The sequence below is a fragment of the Lithobates pipiens genome, unplaced genomic scaffold (assembly GCF_037356315.1).
Source record: "Lithobates pipiens isolate NorthernLeopardFrog02 unplaced genomic scaffold, aLitPip1_a1.2 Scaffold_18, whole genome shotgun sequence".
Taxonomy (NCBI): domain Eukaryota; kingdom Metazoa; phylum Chordata; class Amphibia; order Anura; family Ranidae; genus Lithobates; species Lithobates pipiens.
Window position 1 is genome coordinate 91,446,140 of NW_027507758.1, and position 20,090 is coordinate 91,466,229.

A 20,090-nucleotide genomic window follows, 5' to 3' on the forward strand; every position below is an offset into this window, starting at 1 on the left:
AAACCTAAGAACAAACAGATGGAAGCAAGTAGGTGCAGCAACCTCCAGCTTAGAGCTGCAGACTGCACTGAAGAAACCAAAATCCAGTATCAGCTCCTCCATGTGTGGCATTCTGACAACTGATGCTGGAAGGAGCCACCAATAAGGCACCAGCTGGCCCATCCTATCCCAACACCCCCCTGCACTGAGAACGAGGCTTGGAGTGAGAGCTTCCGGCACCTAGAAATGACTTCACCCCATCCAGGATTAATACCTGGCATCATCCAGTCAAATAGGAACAGCCGGGTCACACGCTCATTGAACCTACCAAGTGAGCCCCGCCACAAAATGCCCTACCTTGCAGACAGCTCAATGCAGGCAGACATGGTGGCACACACAAAAGAGGCGGAGCCGTTAGTGGCAGAATTGGAACCCAGAAGGGGAGGACTGGGGCTGCTATGTACAATAACATCGCACAGAGTAGCCAAGTATAACGTTTATTATTTTAGTTAAAAATATTACAATTGCTTTAAGTTCTACCACAGGAATTTTCTAGCCTCCTCTGACACCAGTTTTAGATATAAAGTACAAGAAGCTGCTCATTGAGTGTCAAGCCCTTCTTGATCCGTTTTTATTAGTGGGCCACCCCTCAAGTTGGACTGCTTTTGGACATCCCAGTCATAATGATTTAAACAAGTCTTTGTGCTGAATAAGAAGGAAAATTAAATTTTTGACAAACCAGTAAATCCGTTTGATGGCAGCAACATGTCTCAAAAAAGTGGGACAGGGTCACGTTTACCACAGTATAGCATCCCCTCTTCTTTTACCAGCACTCAGTACACGTCTCGGAAACGAGGCGACCAGTTGCTGGCGTTTTGGACAAGAAATGTTGTCCTATTCTTGCCCGATATAAGATTCTAACTTCTCAACAGTCTTGAGTTATCTTTACATGAGCTTTGGCCCAGAGAAGACCATCATGTTCAGGTATGGCTTCTTTTTTACATGAAAGAGCCTTAACCACTTAAGCCCCAGACCAATTTGCAGCCTCTGTGGTTTTTATTTTTTGCGCTATAAACAAAAAATAAAGCGACAATTTTGAAAAAAATGCAATATTTTTTACTTGCTATAATAAATATCCCCCAAAAATATATAAAAAAAAACTTTTTTTTTTTATTCAGTTTAGGCAAAATACGTATTCTTCTACATATTTTTGGAAAAAAAAAAAAAAAAAACGCAATAAGCGATTATTGATTGGTTTGTGCAAAAGTTATAGCGTTTCCAAAATAGGGGATAGTTTTATAGCATTTTTATAATTTTTACTAGTAATGGCGGCGATCAGCGATTTTTATTCTGACTGCGACATTATGGCGGACACATCGGACATTTTTGACACATTTTTGGACCACTGTAATTTATACAGCAATCAGTGCTGTTTAAATGCACCGATTCCTGTGTAAATCACACTGGCAGTGAAGGCGTTAACCACTAGGGGGCGGGGAGGCGTTGTGTGTGACATGAGTGTTTTTTTTACTGTTAGGGGGCGTGGCTTGGCATGTGACGTCCCTGATCGCCTGTTCCCTGTTATAGGGAAAGAATATCCGCGACAGCCACACTAGGAAGCACGGGGAGAGGTTTGTTTACACAGACCTCTCCTCGTTTTTCAGCTCTGTGACCCGATCGCGGGACACCAGCGGTGATCGGGTCCGCAGGTCCCGTGGCCACGGAGCTTAGGACCGGGTCGCGAGTGCGCCGGTGGCGGCGCACAACCCACGGCTGGGCACTTAAAGAGCTACGTACAGGTACGTGATTGTGCCCAGCCGTGCCATTCTGCCAATGTAAATGTGCAGGAGGCGGTCCTTAAGCGGGTAAACCTGCATTTCTGAATGGTGCGGCAAACTGTTAACAGACAGTGATTTTTGGAAGTATTCCTGTGCCCATGCAACGATGTCCATCACAGAATTGTGCCCGATTTGAATGCAGCACCATCTGAGCGCCTGAAGATTACGGGTATCAAATATTGTGATCGGCCTTGCCCCTTTCTCCAGATTCTTAGACTCTTTTGGTGATTTTATGTACTGTAGATGATGATAGATTTGCGATTTTAAGTTGAGGAACATTATTCTGAAATTGTCTGACAATTGTTAGACGCAGCTTTTCACAGATTGATGATCCTCTGCCCATCTTTACTTCTGAGACACCGACTCGCTAAAGATGCTCTTTTTTATTTCCAATCAGGTTACTGACCTGTTGCAAAATCAACCTCATTAGTTGCAAAATATGTTTCCATTTTTCCTGGTTAGTGGCATTTATTTTCCCAGATTTTTGGTGCCCTGTACCAACTTTTTTTGAGATGTGTCGCTGCCATCAATTTCAAAATTATCGTATTTTTCTTAAAATTCTACATTTTTTCTAGTTTAAACATTTCTAGTTTCTATTGTGAATAAAATATGAAATTTATGAGATTTGCAAATTATTGCATTCTGTTTTTAGATTTGTAGATTATGCAGCATCCAAAATGTTTTTGGAATTGAAGTTGCATAAAAAAAATAAAAAAATAAAAACACAATGCAGTGCTCTACTATCTCCCATGTTGGGTAGAGTTTTGCTTTAAAAGGAAATATTTGGAAATGGAATCAAGGATACTTACATGATTCCGTTGGCACCACCAACTGAGATCGTTTCATTCTTCAACCTGCACATTAATGGAAACAAATATATTACAAAAGATAGGTTTAAAAGAAGAACTCCAGGTTTTTATACAATTTACATAGCTTGTTTGGGCCAAGCTGGCCCAAATGAACTATGTCCCTCACTAGGGCTCGGTTCACACCTCTGATGCGAGAAGCATGCAAATTCAGTTTGGGTTCCTGCATCGCATACAACTCGCAGGCAGTTCACACTGCCCTATGTGAGCCTCTGGGAGTGTCAATACAAAGTTAATGACACCCTAAGATCGGTTCGCAAAAAAAAAAAAAAAAGTGTCCATTGCTGAGAGAGGGGTAAGGGAGGGGGGTGAAGGTTTGCTTTAATACTGCCTTAAGTTTGTCCTTCTATTACAATATTTTGATAGTTCTCAAGCAGATTGTACAGTCAGATTGTAACACGTATAGGGAGTGTAAAGCCTCTGATGTACACTGATGTATATAGGTTTTTAAAACCTTGTGTGTTCTGGCAGCTAGGGAGACGCAGGTTTCGCGTCACTGAAATGACTGACCGCACACCCCTGCAGTGTGGATTTGATTTAACCACTTGACCACTGGGCACTTAAACCCCCTTCCTAACCAGACCAATTTTCAGCGCTCTCACACTTTGAATGACAATTACTCAGTCATGCAACACTGTACCCAAATGAATTTGTTGTCCTTTTTTCACACAAATAGAGCTTTCTTTTGGTGGTATTTAATCACCGCTGAAAATTCGGTAAACAAAAATTCTTTGTTTCTTTTAAAATGTATTGGCAAAGTACTGCAGATTATTGTCACTGAGCAGCTCTGTGGGCACTACACATCCAGCCCACAGCGCTGCTGCCATCTCTTCCCCTCTCACTGTACCGATCGGTTCAGAGACGGGAAGGAGGAACCGGCATCATGACGTGATGCCGTTTTGTTTACAAGTAATCGCTCCGTCAGTTGACAGAGCAATCACGTGGTAAAACAGCCGCTATCAGCAGCCGTTTACCGTGATCCGTGATGCCATGGATGTTCCCGGGTGCACGTCCCAGGGGGCGCGTGGGAGCAAGATTCTGGGAGGATGTCGATGGACGCCCTCCCAGAATAAGCCGGCTGCGCTGTAGCTGTCTTTCGGCTATGGCCCGGTCAGCATGTGGTTAAATAAAAAAGTCATACATTTTTAAAGATTTAAAGAGCAACTGGCATCTCTGTCCCGCAGCGGCTCCTCCTCTGACCCGTTGTTGACTCCCCAACAGTCCCATTCACTTAAACCACTTCAGCCCCAGAAGATTTGGCTGCTCAATGACCAGGCCATTTTTTGCGTTACGGCACCGCAATGCTTTAACTGACATTTTTTTCCCCTCAAATAGAGCTTTCTTTTGGCGGTAATTGATCATCGCTGCAGCTATTTTTTGCGCTCTAAAAAAAAAAAAAATAAATAAAAAAAAAGGTAGCGACAATTTTGAAAAACAAAATATTTAGTACTTTTTGCTATAATAAGTACTCCCATTTTTTTTTAAAAAAAAAGCTAATTTTTTTTCCCCTCAGTTTAGGTCGATATCATTCTTCTACAAATTTTTGGCAATTAAAATAAATAAAACGAAGTATATCGCTTTGCACAAAAGTTATAGCGTTTACATAATAAGGGATAGATTTATGGCATTTTTATTATTATTTTTTTTTTTTACTAGTAATGGCGGTGATCAGTGATTTTTATCAGGTCTGCGATATTATGGCGGACAGATCAGACACTTTTGACACATTTTTTGGGACCACTGAAAATTATACAGGGATCAGTGCTATAAAAATGTACCGATTAGTGTGTAAATGTCACTGGCATGGAAGGGGTTAACACTAGGGGGCGATCAGTGGGTTAACTGTATTCTCTTGTGTGCTTTCTAACTGTCGGAGTATGTGAATAGAGGAGATGACAGATCGTTGTTCCTAGCTAGTAGGAGCACACGATCTGTCTCTCATCACAGAACAGGGATTTGTGTATTTATACACACACACACACACACACACACACACACACACACTTCCCTGTTCTGGCTCTCATGCCCACGATCGTGACCGCCAGCCACACAAATTTGCACCCCCCGCAGCTTAACCACTTCAGCTCCGGACCAATAAACACCTTAAGGACCAGAGGTCTTTTTACAATTTCGCACTGCACTGCTTTAACTGGTAATTGCGCGGTCATGCAATGTTGTACCCAAATGAAATTTGCGTCCTTTTCTTCCCACAAATAGAGCTTTCTTTTGATGGTATTTGATTGCCTCTGCGATTTTTTGCAATATAAATGGAAAAAGACCGAAAATTTTGAGAAAAAATATTTTCTACTTTTTGTTATAAGAAAAATCGAATAAACTCAATTTTAGTCATACATTTAGGGCAAAATGTATTCAGCCACATGTCTTTAGTGAAAAATATGACAATAAGCGTATATTTTTTGTTTTGCGCAAAAGTTATAGCGTCTACAAACTAGAGTACATTTTCTGGAATTTACACAGCTTTTAATTTACGACTGCCTATCTCATTTCTTGAGGTGCTAAAATGGCAGGGCAGTACAAACCCCCCCCCCCCCCCCCCAAATGACCTCATTTTGGAAAGTAGACACCCCAAGGAGGGGCATGTTGAGCCCATTGAATATTTTTTTTTTTTGTCCCAAGTGATTGAATAATGACACAAAACAAAAAAAAAAAGTTTACAAAAAGTTGGCACTAAATGATATATTGCTCACACATGCCATAGTTATATGTGTAATTGCACCCCAAAATATATTCTGCTGCTTCTCCTGAGTATGGGGATACCACATATGTGGGACTTTTTGGGAGTCTAGCCGCGTACGGCACCCCGAAAACCAATCACTGCCTTCAGGATTTCTAAGGGTGCAAATTTTTGATTTCACTCCTCACTACCTATCACAGTTTTGAAGGCCATAAAATGCCAAAATAACACAAAACCTCCCCAAATGACCCCATTTTGGAAAGTAGACACCCCAAGCTATTTACTGAGAGGCATGTTGAGTCCATGAAATATTTTATATTTTGCCACAAGTTGCAGGAATTTTACATATTTTTTTTTTTTTTTTTGCACAAAGTTGTCACTAAACGATATATTGCTCACACATGCTATGGGCATAAGTCAAATTACACCCCAAAATAAATTCTGCTGCTTCTCCCGAGTACGGGGATACCACATGTGGGGGACTTTTTGGGAGCCTAGCCGCGTACGGGACCCCGAAAACCAAGCACTGCCTTCCGGATTTAAATATAAAATGCTACCAAAAAAACTGTTAGCGATCGCAGGGATCAGGCCTGACTCTGCGATCGCTGCAGTTATGTGTTAAGTGTTTTGTAACTGACAGCGATCGATCGATACTGCACTTGGGTGGGCTGGGCAAAACGCAGGTGCTAGCAGGTATCTGGGCTGATCCCGCTAACAATATGTTGTTTTGGAACCCTAAACTGCTGGGGACGCTAGTATAGATCTGATCAGATCAGATATTGATCTGTTTAGATTCTATACCACTACAGGAGGTTTATGCTTTGCGTGTGGGTGTAAGCGGTACTGGCACTAACCTAGCGCTGCCTGGGGCGACGCAGACCCTGACCCTAAAACCTAATTGATATCACCCTCCGGGTGATCAGGGGGTTAAACCTTTATTGGGTAATAAATGGTGGGTGCCTTGATGCTATAAAAAGCAAACTAACCAGAGTCACCCGTAACACTTATACGGTGATCACTGGTGAAAGGGTTAACTAGGGGCAATCAGGGGGTTCAAATTTTTATTAGGTAGTATATAGGGGTCCCTGGCACTATATAAAAACCTGACGGGGAACCTAAATAACTAACTGGCTAACCAGCGTCACCAGTGACACTTATACTGTGATCGCTGGTGAAAGGGTTAACTAGGGGCAATCAGGGGGTTAAAACCATTATTGGGTAGTATATGGGGGTACCTAGCACTATAAAAACCTGGCGGTGAACCTAAAAAAATAACTAGCTACCTAGCGACACCAGTGACACTAATGCAGCGATCAGAAAAATGATCGCTTAGTGACACTGGCAAAAGGGGGTTAAAGGGTTAACTCTAGGGGCAATCAGGGGGTTAAACCTTTATTGGGGGGTGGTAGGGGGCTACCCTGGACCTAACACTAACTGCCCTGACAGTTTTTACTTTTACAACTAACACTGAATGCAGTGATCAGTAAATAAATGATCACTGCAATCAGTGACACTGTGACTGGGGGGGGGGAATCGGGGGGCGATCTGGGGGGGGGGGGAGGATCGGGGGGGTTTGTGTGCCTGTGTGTGCCTACATGTCAGTGTAGTGTTGGTGCACACTTACTTTCTGTCTTCTCCTCGTAGTCCGGTCAAAAAGACCGCCCCGAGGAGAATGACATCACTTCCTCCCTGCCTGTGTATACAATACACAGTGGGAGGAAGCTTCTCATTCGCCAGGAGCGATCGAGAGGGGATGGCCAGAAACCAACGGACATCCCCTCATCCCGGATCGCTCCTGAAATGAAACGGACCGCCGTATCCAGCGGGTGGGAGGTCCGATCGGACCCCCCACCCGCTAGAAGGCAAGCACGTACATGTACGTGCTTGTACCTGTACATGCCATTGCAATGACGTACATTGGCAATACGGCGGTTCTTAAAGCGGTTTGGTACCTAAAAATGAAACTTCATGTTATTAAATTCACCAGATAGCATACTTACCTAAACGAACCCTGAAAAAAAAAAATATTCTTTACTTACCTTTTATTTCTGATGTTTCTGCTGACTTCCTGGTTGTCCTCCCGTGGGAGTAGGCGTGGTTATTGTCCTCGCAATGGTCCCTGGGAAATTTATAAGCCATTTCCCAAGAATCCATGGGGGACAATGAAATTGCGAAATCTCGCGAGATTTCGTTAGGACGCCGGTCACGTGACGAGGGCGTGTACGAATTTGCCATTTTTAAAGTGGGCAGGCAGCTGTATCTGCCATTACCACTATTGCACACTGAGCATGTGCGAGATGGAGCGGAGCATGCTGGGAGCCGAGCGTCATCGATATACAGGAAGTAAATGCCTGTGGGCTTCAGACGCCCACGCTTAAAATGGAAAACGCCAGAGCAGTTTTTTAAAAGTCATCCCGAGGAAAAGAATCGTCGCGCCGGGGGTCAAAAAAACGCCGGACGTGGATGCTAAGCGAAGGTAGCAGTTGCCCACCTGTGACACAGGTAAGAAAAAAAAAAAAGAGCGGAATCCCCCTTTAACCACTTTCAGACCGGACCAATTTGCTGGTCAAAGACCAGACCACTTTTTGCGATTCGGCACTGCGTCGCTTTAACTGACAATTGCGCGGTCGTGCGTCGTGGCTCCCAAACAAAATTAACGTCCTTTTTTCCCACAAATAGAGCTTTCTTTTGGTGGTATTTGATCACCCCTGCGGTTTTTATTTTTTGCGCTATAAACAAAAATAGAGCGATAATTTTGAAAAAAACGCATTATTTTTTACTTTTTGTAATAATAAATATCCCCCAAAAATATATAAAAAAACATTTTTTTCCCTCAGTTTAGGCCGATACGTTTTCTTCTACATATTTTTGGTAAAAACAAAAATCGCAATAAGTGATTATTGATTGGTTTGCGCAAAAGTTATAGCGTTTACAAAATAGGGATAGTTTTATAGCATTTTTATTAATAATTTTTTATTATTTTTTTTTTTACTCGTAATGGCGGCGATCTGCGATTTTTATTGTGACTGCGACATTGTGGGGGACCCATCGGACATTTTTGACACATTTTTGGGACCATTGTCATTTATACAGTAATCACTGCTATATAAATGCAGTGATTCCTGTGTAAATGACACTGGCAGTGAAAGGGTTAACCAGTGGGTGGCAGTGTAGGGGTTAAGTGTTCCTAGGGGTGTGTTACTAACTGTGGGGGGGTTGGGCTTTCATTTAGTGTACACTGATCTCTGCTCCAGTGACATTGAGCAGAGATCAGCGTCACTAGTTGCTAGGCAGAATGGAAAAATGTTGTTTATACAGCATTTCCTCCATTCGGCCGCTCCGTGAGACGATCGCGGGGATGCCCGCGGCGATCGAGTCCGCGGGTCCTGCGACCGGACTCACGGGGGTCCCGACCAGCGCGGGAGCGCGCCGCCGGCGGCGCACTCCCGATGGCACGGCGGCAACGAATATTGGACGTACATGTACGCCAATATGCCTGCCCGTGCCATTCTGTCGACGTACATCGTCGTGCGCTGGTCGGGAAGTGGTTAAGTGGTTAAAGGGCCGACGTACAGCTACGACGGTTCACGGGAACGTACAGACCTGCCGCAGTATAATGACGACGGCTGGTCGGAAAGCAGTTAATGGGACAGCTGGTGATGTGATGTGGCAGTGATACAAGGTGAGGGACATGGTGGCAGCAAGTGAGTGGATGCCCGCTAACAGGCACTGCCATGATGGATCTGAAATGACAAGTGCTCTTTAAATGTAAGGACTTATTACTGTTGGTAGTTAGAAGCCTCATTTCCCCCCCCCCCCCTTTTTATTTTTCCCCCTCTCCCCCTTCACGGCCCCCCCCCCCTTCACACTCATCGCAAACACCCCCCCCCTTCCCTACCTCTCCCCCCTCCCCTTTTCTTCCCATTTCCTCCCCCCCCTCTTTTCTGTTCCTCAACGATTGTCTTTATACTAGTATATTTTATTTACCCATATATTAATTTTTCAATGTGGATATACGTCCATTTTTTCACGTTCCCCGTAGCCGCCGTGGGTAAGCAACACTGCTCTATCTTCCCCCTTTTTACTTTTCACTGTTAAATAAATTTTTCATGTTTTATAATGTTATGACATTTAAGGTTTAATATTTTATTAATTAACCCCTTACCGCCGAGCGTACGCAGATGTGCGTACTCGGCTTCCGGGGGTTATACAGGGATGATCCCTGCACCTGCAAGCATCATCCCGGTACCGTTTTTCTGAGCAGGTGATTGGCTTTCCAGCCATAACAACCGATGCAGCTAAAAGCCGCTCGGCTGTTATGCCGGAGGAGCGGGAGGGGGCATCTCCCCCTCTCGCTGCTCTTACCGATTGAACGGGAGCACCGATCTCGCTTCCAGCGGCTAGGGAGGGACTGGAATGACGCCGTAAGTGGCATCATTCCAGTCTCCTAATTGTAAACACGGAAGCGACATCATGACGTCACTTCCCGTTTACTCGGCTGGCAATGGTGCCGGATTTTAAAAAATATACAGTATTCAGAATCGCCGTTTTCAGTGATCTGAATACTTTGAAGTGTAAAGGAGGGATCGGGGGTCTTTTAGACCCCCGATCCCTCCATAAAGAGTACCTGTCACCACCTATTACTGTCACAAGGGATGTTTACATTCCTTGTGACAGCAATAAAAGTGATCACATTTTTATTTTTATTTTTTAAAAAACAATTTATTAATTTTAAAATTAATAAAATAAATTAGAAAGTGTTTTTTTTTTTTAAAGCGCCCCCCCCCCCCTGGCGCCACGAGCTCATGCAGCAAAGAATACGCATACGGAAGTTGCGCCCGCATATGTAAACGGTGTTCAAATCACACATATCTTTCACATTATGCAAAAAAATTGCAAAAAAATTGGGCTAATTTTATTGTTTAGTTTTTTTTTTAATTCATTAAAGTGTCACTTTTCCCAAAAAGTTGCGTTTAAAACACATCGTAACATAAAATATTGCAACAATCGCCGTTTTATTCTCTAGAGTCTCTGCTAAAAAAAAATGAGATTATATATATATATATATATATATATATATATATATATATATATATATATATATATAATGTTTGGGGGTTCCAAGTAATTTTCTAGCAAAAAATATGTATTTTAGCTTGTAAACACCAAATGTCAAAAATTAGGCTTACTCATGAAAGGGTTAAATTCTCCTGATGAAGCAGTGTTAAGGCTGCAAAACATGTTGAGAACAATGATATCCGTGGACATTCATCATAGTGTGATCCTCTCAATTTAGGGGCCCATAATGCTGGTATTACACAGATTGTTACTATGCATTTTATAACGTACCCAACAATGTGTTTTTAATTATGCATTAATACAATTATCCATTTGCCTATGATAAATCTTGAGTTTATGCAGTCCAAGCCAGTACCGAGATAGTCTTTGTTCTGTCTTTTGGGTGACCAGTTGGGGACCGATCTACTAGTTTCCTTATTGTTCCCTCTTTGGACAATGATACTTCGTATCTTATTTATATGTAGTACAAATTTATAGAGGCTACAACTTTTCCATAGTTAGAAACTTTATATTAGCAAAAAAAATTAAGGTTTCTGATCTAGAATAATAAGCTGTCAGGTTAGTAAAACAGCAACATCAGAACAGATTCAATCATACAGTTTGTAGTGTACAAATATTTCCAAAAACAATGGGATTTAAGAGGAATATTCCAGAACTTATGGTTACTGTGAAATTGTGTGAATGCATCAATGCAGTGCATGTTATGTTATCGCAGCTTACAGAGCTTGGATACAATTAATGAATTTACCAAAAATTTTAATATTGCAGAATATACAGCCTCATGCTACATAACTAAGCTCCATTTCATGCTGAATAAACTAAATGATTAATGTATCTTAACCAGTTCCTGACCAGCTCGTGCAGATGTACTGTGACAGAATGGCTCTCCTGGGCAAAGGCCCGTATATATACAGCTTTGCCCAGGAGAGCTACCAGAGGGAGCGGGAGCACCGCCGGAGGCACACGCGCACGCCTGCTGCACACTGGGGGACCCAATGCACGAGAATTTGTGTGTGTAAACACACAAATCCCTGTGCTGTCAGGAGAGAAGACAGATTGTGTGTTCCTACAAAGTAGGGACAGCGATCTGTCATCTTTACTAGTTAGTCCCATCGCCACACAGTTAGAACACACAGTTAACCCCTTGATCGCCCAATAGTGTTAACCCCTTCCCTGCCAGTGACATTTATACAGTAATCAGTGCATATTTATAGCACTGATCGCTCTATAAATGGCAATGGTCCCAAAAATGTGTCAAAAGTCTCCGATCTGTACCTTGCAATACCGCTAAAAATCGCAAATCACCGTCATTACTAGTAAAAATAATAAAAATGCCATAAAAAAAAAAAAAAAAAAAAAAAAAACAACAACAATTTACTTTCCCATAGTTTGTAGATGCTATAACTTTTGCGCAAACCACTCAATATACGCTTATTGTTTACCAGAAAAAAATATATAAAACAAACAAAGAAGAATACATATTAGCCTAAACAGATGAAGAAATTGTTTTTTTTTTTTAAATTGGGGGTATTTATTATAACAAAAAAGTTAAAAAAATGTTTTGTTTTGTTTTTGTTTTTAATTCTCGCTGTTCTTTTGTTTATAGCGCAAAAAAAAAAAACCCACACACAACAATATTTTTAACTTTTTTTTTTTTTTTTTTTTTATGATTCTTTTTTTTTGGGGGTTTTTAAAGCATTGATTTTTATCCATCCCTGTAATCGGCCCTTACACACATATATGCATGCAGTGTTTTTTTTAATCAAGCGCGGAAGTATTGCGCACGAGACTATACACCGGCACAGGTTAGCGGTGATACAAAGAAGAATCAGTGCCTGAACAAGCACAGGGGTGATACCGGCATTCATGTATACATCCGTGTGCATTTACCCTACACATGTCTGCAAGATTCTCATTTAGGACTCATTTACACCAGATATAGGCGTATACATTTTTAAAACGTACTCAAATAAAATTAGTCATTTTTTTTTCCACAAATAGAGCTTTCTTTTGCTAGCATTTGATCATCTCTGTGTTTATTTTTTGCGCTATACATGCAAAAAAGACCGACAATTTTTCTGCTATAAAACATATCCAATAAAAAAATTTAAATAAAAATAAACACACAAAAACACAAGTTAGACTTTTCCGGTGACGGTATTTCTACGAGCCTTTCAGTACAGCACCTTGGAGAGAGAGCGTAGCTCCACCTTTTCACAGGAAACACTGCGTGACAACGCCCCTTTTAAAAGCAGCTGCTTCCACCATGCCGTCAGTTGTTACCAAGAAATCCTCCGACATGCTGGAAAATATAAGCAGTTACCAAGCCCTATAATTATACACTATACATAATTACCTAGGGAGGGATGTTAAGGAATCCAATGTACATAATGATAATCAGAAAATGTCTATTTGCTTATGTGTATACATGTTCCTTACTTATTATGTAGTATACAGATTGACTTTCTGTTCGGAGCCAAGATGGCGTCCACCCCCTACATCCCACGCGTTAGAGGAATGCATTCGAGATAAGGGAACCAGCTTCAACCAAACTTCAAGCATCAAGTTTCTTCATTTCTCTTGTATTGTAACCAATAAGATGTACCAATTAGACTGACATAGTAATGACGTATCTTTCTGTATAAAATATTAACACCGCCCATGAATAAATCAGTATTTAGAAGTAGCCTGAACTGAACATATCTCAGAGAGTGTTTACTTCTAGTGTGCATGCACATTTATACTTTTAATTAGGAATAGCAGCAGATAACCAAGAACTAATTTATAGTTCTTATCCATTTCAACTGGCGCCCGTGTGTGGGGGCTTTCAGGCCACAATCGAAGGGAGACCGCATTCCAGGACTGAACGGCTGGCCAGATCAGAGAAGGGGGTTAAGCGCGCAGCCCTAACAGTACGGTAAGCATATTTATCCTTACCATTTGTACGACTTCTCTGATTGGGCCCGTTGATTTTGTCTTGTTGGCTCCTTTCGATTGTTCAAAGAGGCAGGTAACTTATTTCTCGCCTGAAGCTGTTTTAACGAACCTGCTAATGGTTTTCTGCTGACTATTATCTGTTCAGTGTCTGTCATTCTGAAGAATTGCAAATTTAGCAGACTGAAAGTGCAGCTGCAGGCGTATGTCCATCCTCACCCCTAGATTGTGTCTCTGGTGGTGGGGTGGAATTCTGCAGGCATTTATAGACGGGGTTACTCGAGGTTGGCTGTGTAGGACCTCTGAGGGTTAATCTCAAACTGTGAATTAGGGCAGTTTGAAAGAAGGCTTGCGGATGTGGCAGCCTTGCAACCGTCTATGAATGTTCTGCTCGGGAAAGCGTTCCTGAGGGTTTAGCTCAAACTGTGAATGAGGGCAGTTTGAAAGAAGGCTAGCTGGAATTTGGCAGCCTTGTGACTCAGGTGAGCTTTTCCCGAGAGCTATCTTTGCAGTTCAAAGAGTGTCAGGTGTCATGTCCTGTGTGTATTTGTCCATTACTGTTTGATATACACGAAGAGGGTGACAGTGAGAGAAAGTGGCTACCTGAAGGATCAGTTGGGCCATAAGCCACTGCTCCACACCACCTCTGACGTGCTAGTTTTGACCCTCGAACAGTCAGGAGTGTGCTAGGAGACAGATCTCTCGCAGGGATGCGAGCCCCCACCCTAGGAATTCTTTGATAAGACAGCAGTCAGAGGAGTATTAACCACTTTGTTGCCTGTATTCTCCTCTTAAGCCGTCCGCTTAAAAAGAGAGAGAGAGAGAGAGAGAGAGACAGAGAGAGAGAGACAGAAGGGAATGCTAGAATGTGATATTAGAAGAAGAGAGAAGATGTTGTAAGGTGCAGAAGAATGGCATGTGCTGATAAGAAGAAAAAGTAGAGTCTGTGTGATAACGGCTTATTGGATATGGCAGAAGCATGGAACAGGACGGCAAGGTCATTGCACAAAGAAGGTTGGATAGAAGAGTAAATCAAGAAAGATGCAAATTGTGCTATGTATGTGAATCACAGAGTTAAATGTGGCTGTACCGCCCCCATATACAAAAAACTGGAACGAAGGAGGAGAGGGACAACTAACGCCCACTCCCTTCTCACCACCCCAACCCGAGCATAACCCACTGTGACCACTCCCAGGCGGCCATCTTGGTACACCCAAGCCCTCGCTTCAGGCACAGCCCAGTGCACTTACTGCCGGCGGCCATCTTGGTACACCCAATAGGCCCAGCCGTGGCATATAACCAGTTCTTCCCATTTAAACCAGGATGGTTCCTACCACACACCTGTCTTCCCTAATATGGAAGCACTACCTTCACAGGCCGGATATGTTAATGATGAAGAAGCGTGCGAGTGGGAAGACCAACAACAGGCACCAAGGCCACCTGCTGATTTAACCCCTAATCCGGCTCCGGACTCACAGTTCCGGGAGGATCTCAAACGTATGCTGACAACCATAAAGAACAGTGCCCCTTCCCTGCCCCAACACCAGTCTCGGTTACCAGAAGGGGCACCGGTAATGTATGTCGCTTTTACTCCATCACAAGCAGCAACCTTAGTGACAAGTCTGCCTGACCCAGAGAAACAGCCAATGCTCTTCTACCGCAGGATAGTGCAGATACAAGAAACTTACTCAGCTGCCTGGAGAGACTTGATCAGCCTATGCCAAATTAAAGCAGGACATGTCTTTTGGCCAGTCATGCAGACAGCCTTCAATGATGCCTGCCTGGCAAGTGCCACTTCTTATACCTCAGGCTTGGAGTTCTGTGCACAACTCCGCGACTGGGCAAAGGAGAAATTGGCAGATCAGACCACCACAATCCAAGATATTGCCCAAGATAAAGGGGAGTCTGTGGAGAAGTATCATGCTAGACTCATACAGGCCTTTGAACATCTGGGCTTCTCCCTCTATGAAAAGACACACACACACATGTTATCATCTGCTTTTGTCTCAGGACTCAGAGAGGATATCAGAAAAAGCCTGATGGTGGCCCACCCTAAATATCGCTCAATGAAAATGTCCAATTTACTGTTGGTGGCCAGAGGGATAGAAAACCAAAAAGGAAAAAAAACCAACGCCCCTCATGGTAACACAAAACGAAGATCCTGCCTACACTCGTCCACCACCACTGCCCAATACCAGGGAAAAGATCATCTGTTACAACTGTGGGAAGCGGGGTCACATCAGAAGAGTATGCAGAGCCCCAAGACATCTGAGACATGACAGGGATCCCCGCGAAGGGCAACGTGGACATGGACCTTCACCACCACGCCCCAACTCATGCTAGGAAATGAGAAAACCCGTGTCACCCCTTATGACAGTGTCCTCAAATGAGACTGGGGGACCCCTAGAAAAGGTCACGTTACCTATACAAGGAAAACCTACCACTTGTCTCATTGACATGAGTGCAGCCAGGAGTGTGTTGAGGGCTGAGGACCTGCCTGATAATTCTTTCCTTTCCACTATTGATGTTTCCTGTGTGGGAGTGGATGGGGTGCCCCGCTCCAGTCCACTCACTGAGCCTCTCCAAGTGAGGACATTTCCTGATTTGCTTACCAGATTTGTGGTGTCCTCTACATGTCCCTTGAATCTACAAGGAGCTGATGTGCTGTCCAGACTACAGGCGTCAATCATTTTCACACCTATAGGGGGGTGAAGTTACATACTCCCCTATCCTTGGAAGACTCATCTGCTTTGTATTCTCTGCCTCTCCTGATGACACTTCATGAAGCAATAACTCCAAGTTCAATACCACAGGAAGTACTTGACAGAACTCCTGCGTGTCTATGGTCCACAGGCCCGGAAGACATTGGTCACTTAAAAGTGCCACCAGTTTCAGTCAAGCTCAAAGAGGGCGCATCATTGCCCGGAAACCACAATACCCACTTAGGTTGGCGCAATCAGAAGCTATCTCGAAACATGTAGCTGCCTTGGTCCAGAATGGGGCCTTGATCCCCTGTACCTCACCATGTAATACACCTCTTTTTCCTGTCAAGAAGAAAACACCTAAGGGAGAACCTGACAGATACAGGATGGTGCAGGATCTGCGAGCAATTAACGAAGTCACAGTGTTGGACACCCCAATTGTGCCAAATCCACATACCTTATTATCAGCTGTACCTCCAATGGCTGAGTACTTCACTGTGGTGGACCTGGCAAAATGCATTCTACAGTGTACCCCTGCATCCTTCCTGCAGGTACCTCTTTGCCTTCTCCCACGAAAAGAAGCAGCAACGTACCCAGACAGTTATGCCAGAAGGGGCACAGAACTCTCCAAGCTAGTTTGCAAATGCTACGGCTATCATCCTTGACACATGACAAGAGGATCACCTGGAAGTGATTCTCCTCCAATATGTTGATGACCTTCTCCACTGTGCAGCTGACTTACCCACTGTTGAAGTCACCTCAGAAAGCCAGTTGGGCTATCTTGCCACACAGGGTTGCGAAGCCTCAAAGCCCAAATTGCAGTGGTGCTCAACATCTGTAATTGTTCTTGGACACTGTCTTGTCCCATGGGACAAGACACCTCACTGAAGACAGGGTGAAAGCAATCTCTGACATCCCACTGCCACAAGGCCAGAAGCCCCTTCATTCCTTCCTTGGACTAATTTCCTATTGCAGAGCATGGATTCCAGAACTCTCCCTACTGATGCAAGTTTTGTATGATGCCCTGAAATCAGACCCCTTCCAGATGTCTCTTGAAGCAATATCCAACTTTGAGGCCTTCAAGCACACCATCTCTGGCGCTAGGGCTCCCAGACTACGACAAAACGTTCAAGCCCTTTGCATCCGAACATCTGGGACATGCTACAGGTGTACTCGCCCAATCACACGGCATCTGCCTACGCCCTATAGGATATTATTCCTGTCGGCTGGATGCGATAGCAAGAGGAGGCCCATCGTGTCTGCGAGCTGTCTTTGCTGCACAAGCCTTGTTTGACAAAACTTTGGACTTGGCTCTCGGACTCTGCCTCGTTCTGCTTGCTCCCCATGACATTGCTCCCATACTCCACCAAGATCCAGCCGAAACATCTGTCCATTGCCAGACACTTGAGACTCCTGTGTTTCTACCTTCTAGACAGCATTACTCTATTACGTTGTCAAACACCGAAACCTACCACCCTTCTTCCACTTCTCGAGGGGGGTAAGGAGGAGGAGTCGAGTCTTGACTTGTCACCCCATAACTGCATCGAACGAATGCGGCTGGAAACCACGCATCTCCCCACTGTGAGTGAAATACCCCTGCAGGATCCAGGTCACCACTGAAAACTCGGTTCTCCAAACTGAAACCTTACCGCCGGTGATGTCTGCACAGGTGGCAGAGCTGCAAACACTTACTACAGCATGTAAATTGGCAGAGGGAAAAAGAGCCAACATTCATACGGACTCAAGATATGCTTTCAGCATTGCCCATGATTTTGGTGTTATCTGGAAGGACAGAGGGTTCCTGACGGCTGCAGGAACACCTGTGAAACATAGCTCAGCCATCAAGGACTTGATGGACGCCCTGCTTCTCCCAACCCAAGTGACTATTCTAAAGTAAAGCACACGACAAACTAAACTCGAAGGAAGCTCGAGGCAATCTAGCCGATTCAGCTGCCAAACAGACAGCCAGTGTTCCACGGGAAGTGGACAGCAGGGTGGTAGAAGAAGACCACTCCATGCTTATCCTACAGACTCTCCCAGTGGACAGAGTTTATCTGAAATAATTACAGGAAGTAGCAAGTCCGGATGAGAAGGAAAGCTGGAAACGGAGAGGAGGAACTCTCAGAGATGGACTATTCGAGTTCAACAAGAAGCCTTGTCTACCCAGGAGTATGTACCCAGCCATGGTGCAATGGGCAAATGGAACTGCCCACTTGACAAAGACTCTTATGAACTTATGAGTTACTACATTGACCAACAACTTTTGCAGATCATGCACTATCTGCGACAAATGTAACCCAGAATGTACAGAAAAGGCACAGAAGAAGCACCTGGCAAAAGCTCTATACCCCTTCCAGAGGATACAAATTGATCACTCCCAAATGTCAAAGGAGTGACAGATTCGAATACGCCCCCTAGTGGAGGTGGACATGACTGCCAGGACCACAGCTAAGGAACTACTGAGTGAGATAGTATGTAGATTTGAGGTCCCAGAGGTGATAGAGAGCGATCAGGCCCAGCCTTCACAGCAACCCTTACAAAAGATTAGGGCAGCACTGGGGGTTCAGTTGGCTCTACACACCCCTTACCACCCTCAAAGTAGCGGGAAGGTAGAAAGGATGAAAGGGACACTAGAAAAACAGGATGTTAGAAGATGGCCCAAAAGACTAACATGAGTCGGCCAGACAGTTTGCTCATTGCCCTGTTCAGTGTCAGACACACACCCCGGGGGAAATATGCCCTATCCCCTTATAAAATTTTGTTTGGTTCAGCCCCCAGACTTGGCTGTTACTTTCCACAACAGTTACAGTTGCAATCTGATGTGTTGACTAATTATGTGACCGCATTATCACGAGAATTAACCCAAATGCATGTCCAGGTGTTTTCTTCCATTCCAGATCCTGAATTAGATACAGGAACACACCAACTACTGCCTGGAGATTGGGGGCTGGTAAAGAAATTTTTGAGAAAACATTCTCTTGAACCCAGATATGATGGTCCATTCCAAGTTTTGCTGACCACAGCCACCTCAGTGGAATTGGCCGGGAAGAATACCTGAATACACGCTTCCCACTGCAAGAAAGCTCCACCCCCGAGGACAAGATCCCGCCCACTTCATGACGACCATGCTGCATATCCTTTTTCTGTTTGGTCTAGAGGGGAGGCCCAGGAGGTGGTCATCACAAAAAATTATAACATAATTACATTTTGGTACAACTCTTCAGGTACACATGTGACCACCTTTACCTTTGATTACTGTGACATAGTACCTTGTCTGTTTGACTCTTTCATGGCAATGCCATTGGTACAGCGACATCCCTGATGGTAAGGATATACATGTGTGTTTTACAGACAGTTACTGGGGCCAGAATTGTGGTTCCTGGGAGGGACAGTGGGTTGGAACATAGGACCAGATTAGAGGGTATCTGGACCAGTGAATGTGCCCTTGGAAAGGTGATTATGCCCCTCCATATCCTAGCAGAAGATACCCCTGATACATACACTGACCCAGCACACAGTCAGAGGAGGAAGCGAGCAGCTCTCTCTCCGGAAGCTTTGACCCTCATGTGTACGTAGACGCTATAGGGGTCCCAAGGGGGGTCCCTGATGAATTCAAATCCAGGGATCAGGTAAAAGTTGGTTTTGAGTCTTTGATCCCCATAAAAAATGTGAATAAGAATGTAGATTGGATCAATTACATAAACTATAACCAACAAAGATACGTGAATTACACTAAAGAGGCCCTCCAGGGAATTGCTGACCAGTTACCCCCCCACTTCCTACATGACATTTCAGAACCGGGTGGCCTTAGACATGCTGTTAGCTGAGAAAGGAAGTTCTGTAAAATGATAGAAAAAACGGGAACCTGTTGCACCTACATTCCTGATAATACCGGCCCAAATGGTAAAGTAACTTTAGCTATAAAGAAATTAGAGGATCTGTCATTGGAGTTGAAGAAGAACTCCGGTATTACAGACCCATGGGATCAATATTTTAG

General features: G+C 43.9%; 1 protein-coding gene across 2 annotated transcripts in view; it reads right to left on the reverse strand.

The window, feature by feature from the left end:
- The window catches only part of TASP1 (taspase 1), a 377,732-nt gene that overhangs the window by 334,148 nt on the left and 23,494 nt on the right, over positions 1-20,090 (reverse strand). The window contains exon 2 of one of the 2 annotated variants that reach the window (XM_077485912.1): positions 2,627-2,671. The exons of the other annotated variant lie outside the window; for it this stretch is intronic. The gene's annotated coding sequence lies outside the window, so the exon portion shown is untranslated. The remainder of the gene's footprint in view (positions 1-2,626; positions 2,672-20,090) is intronic. 2 annotated transcript variants of the gene reach the window in all.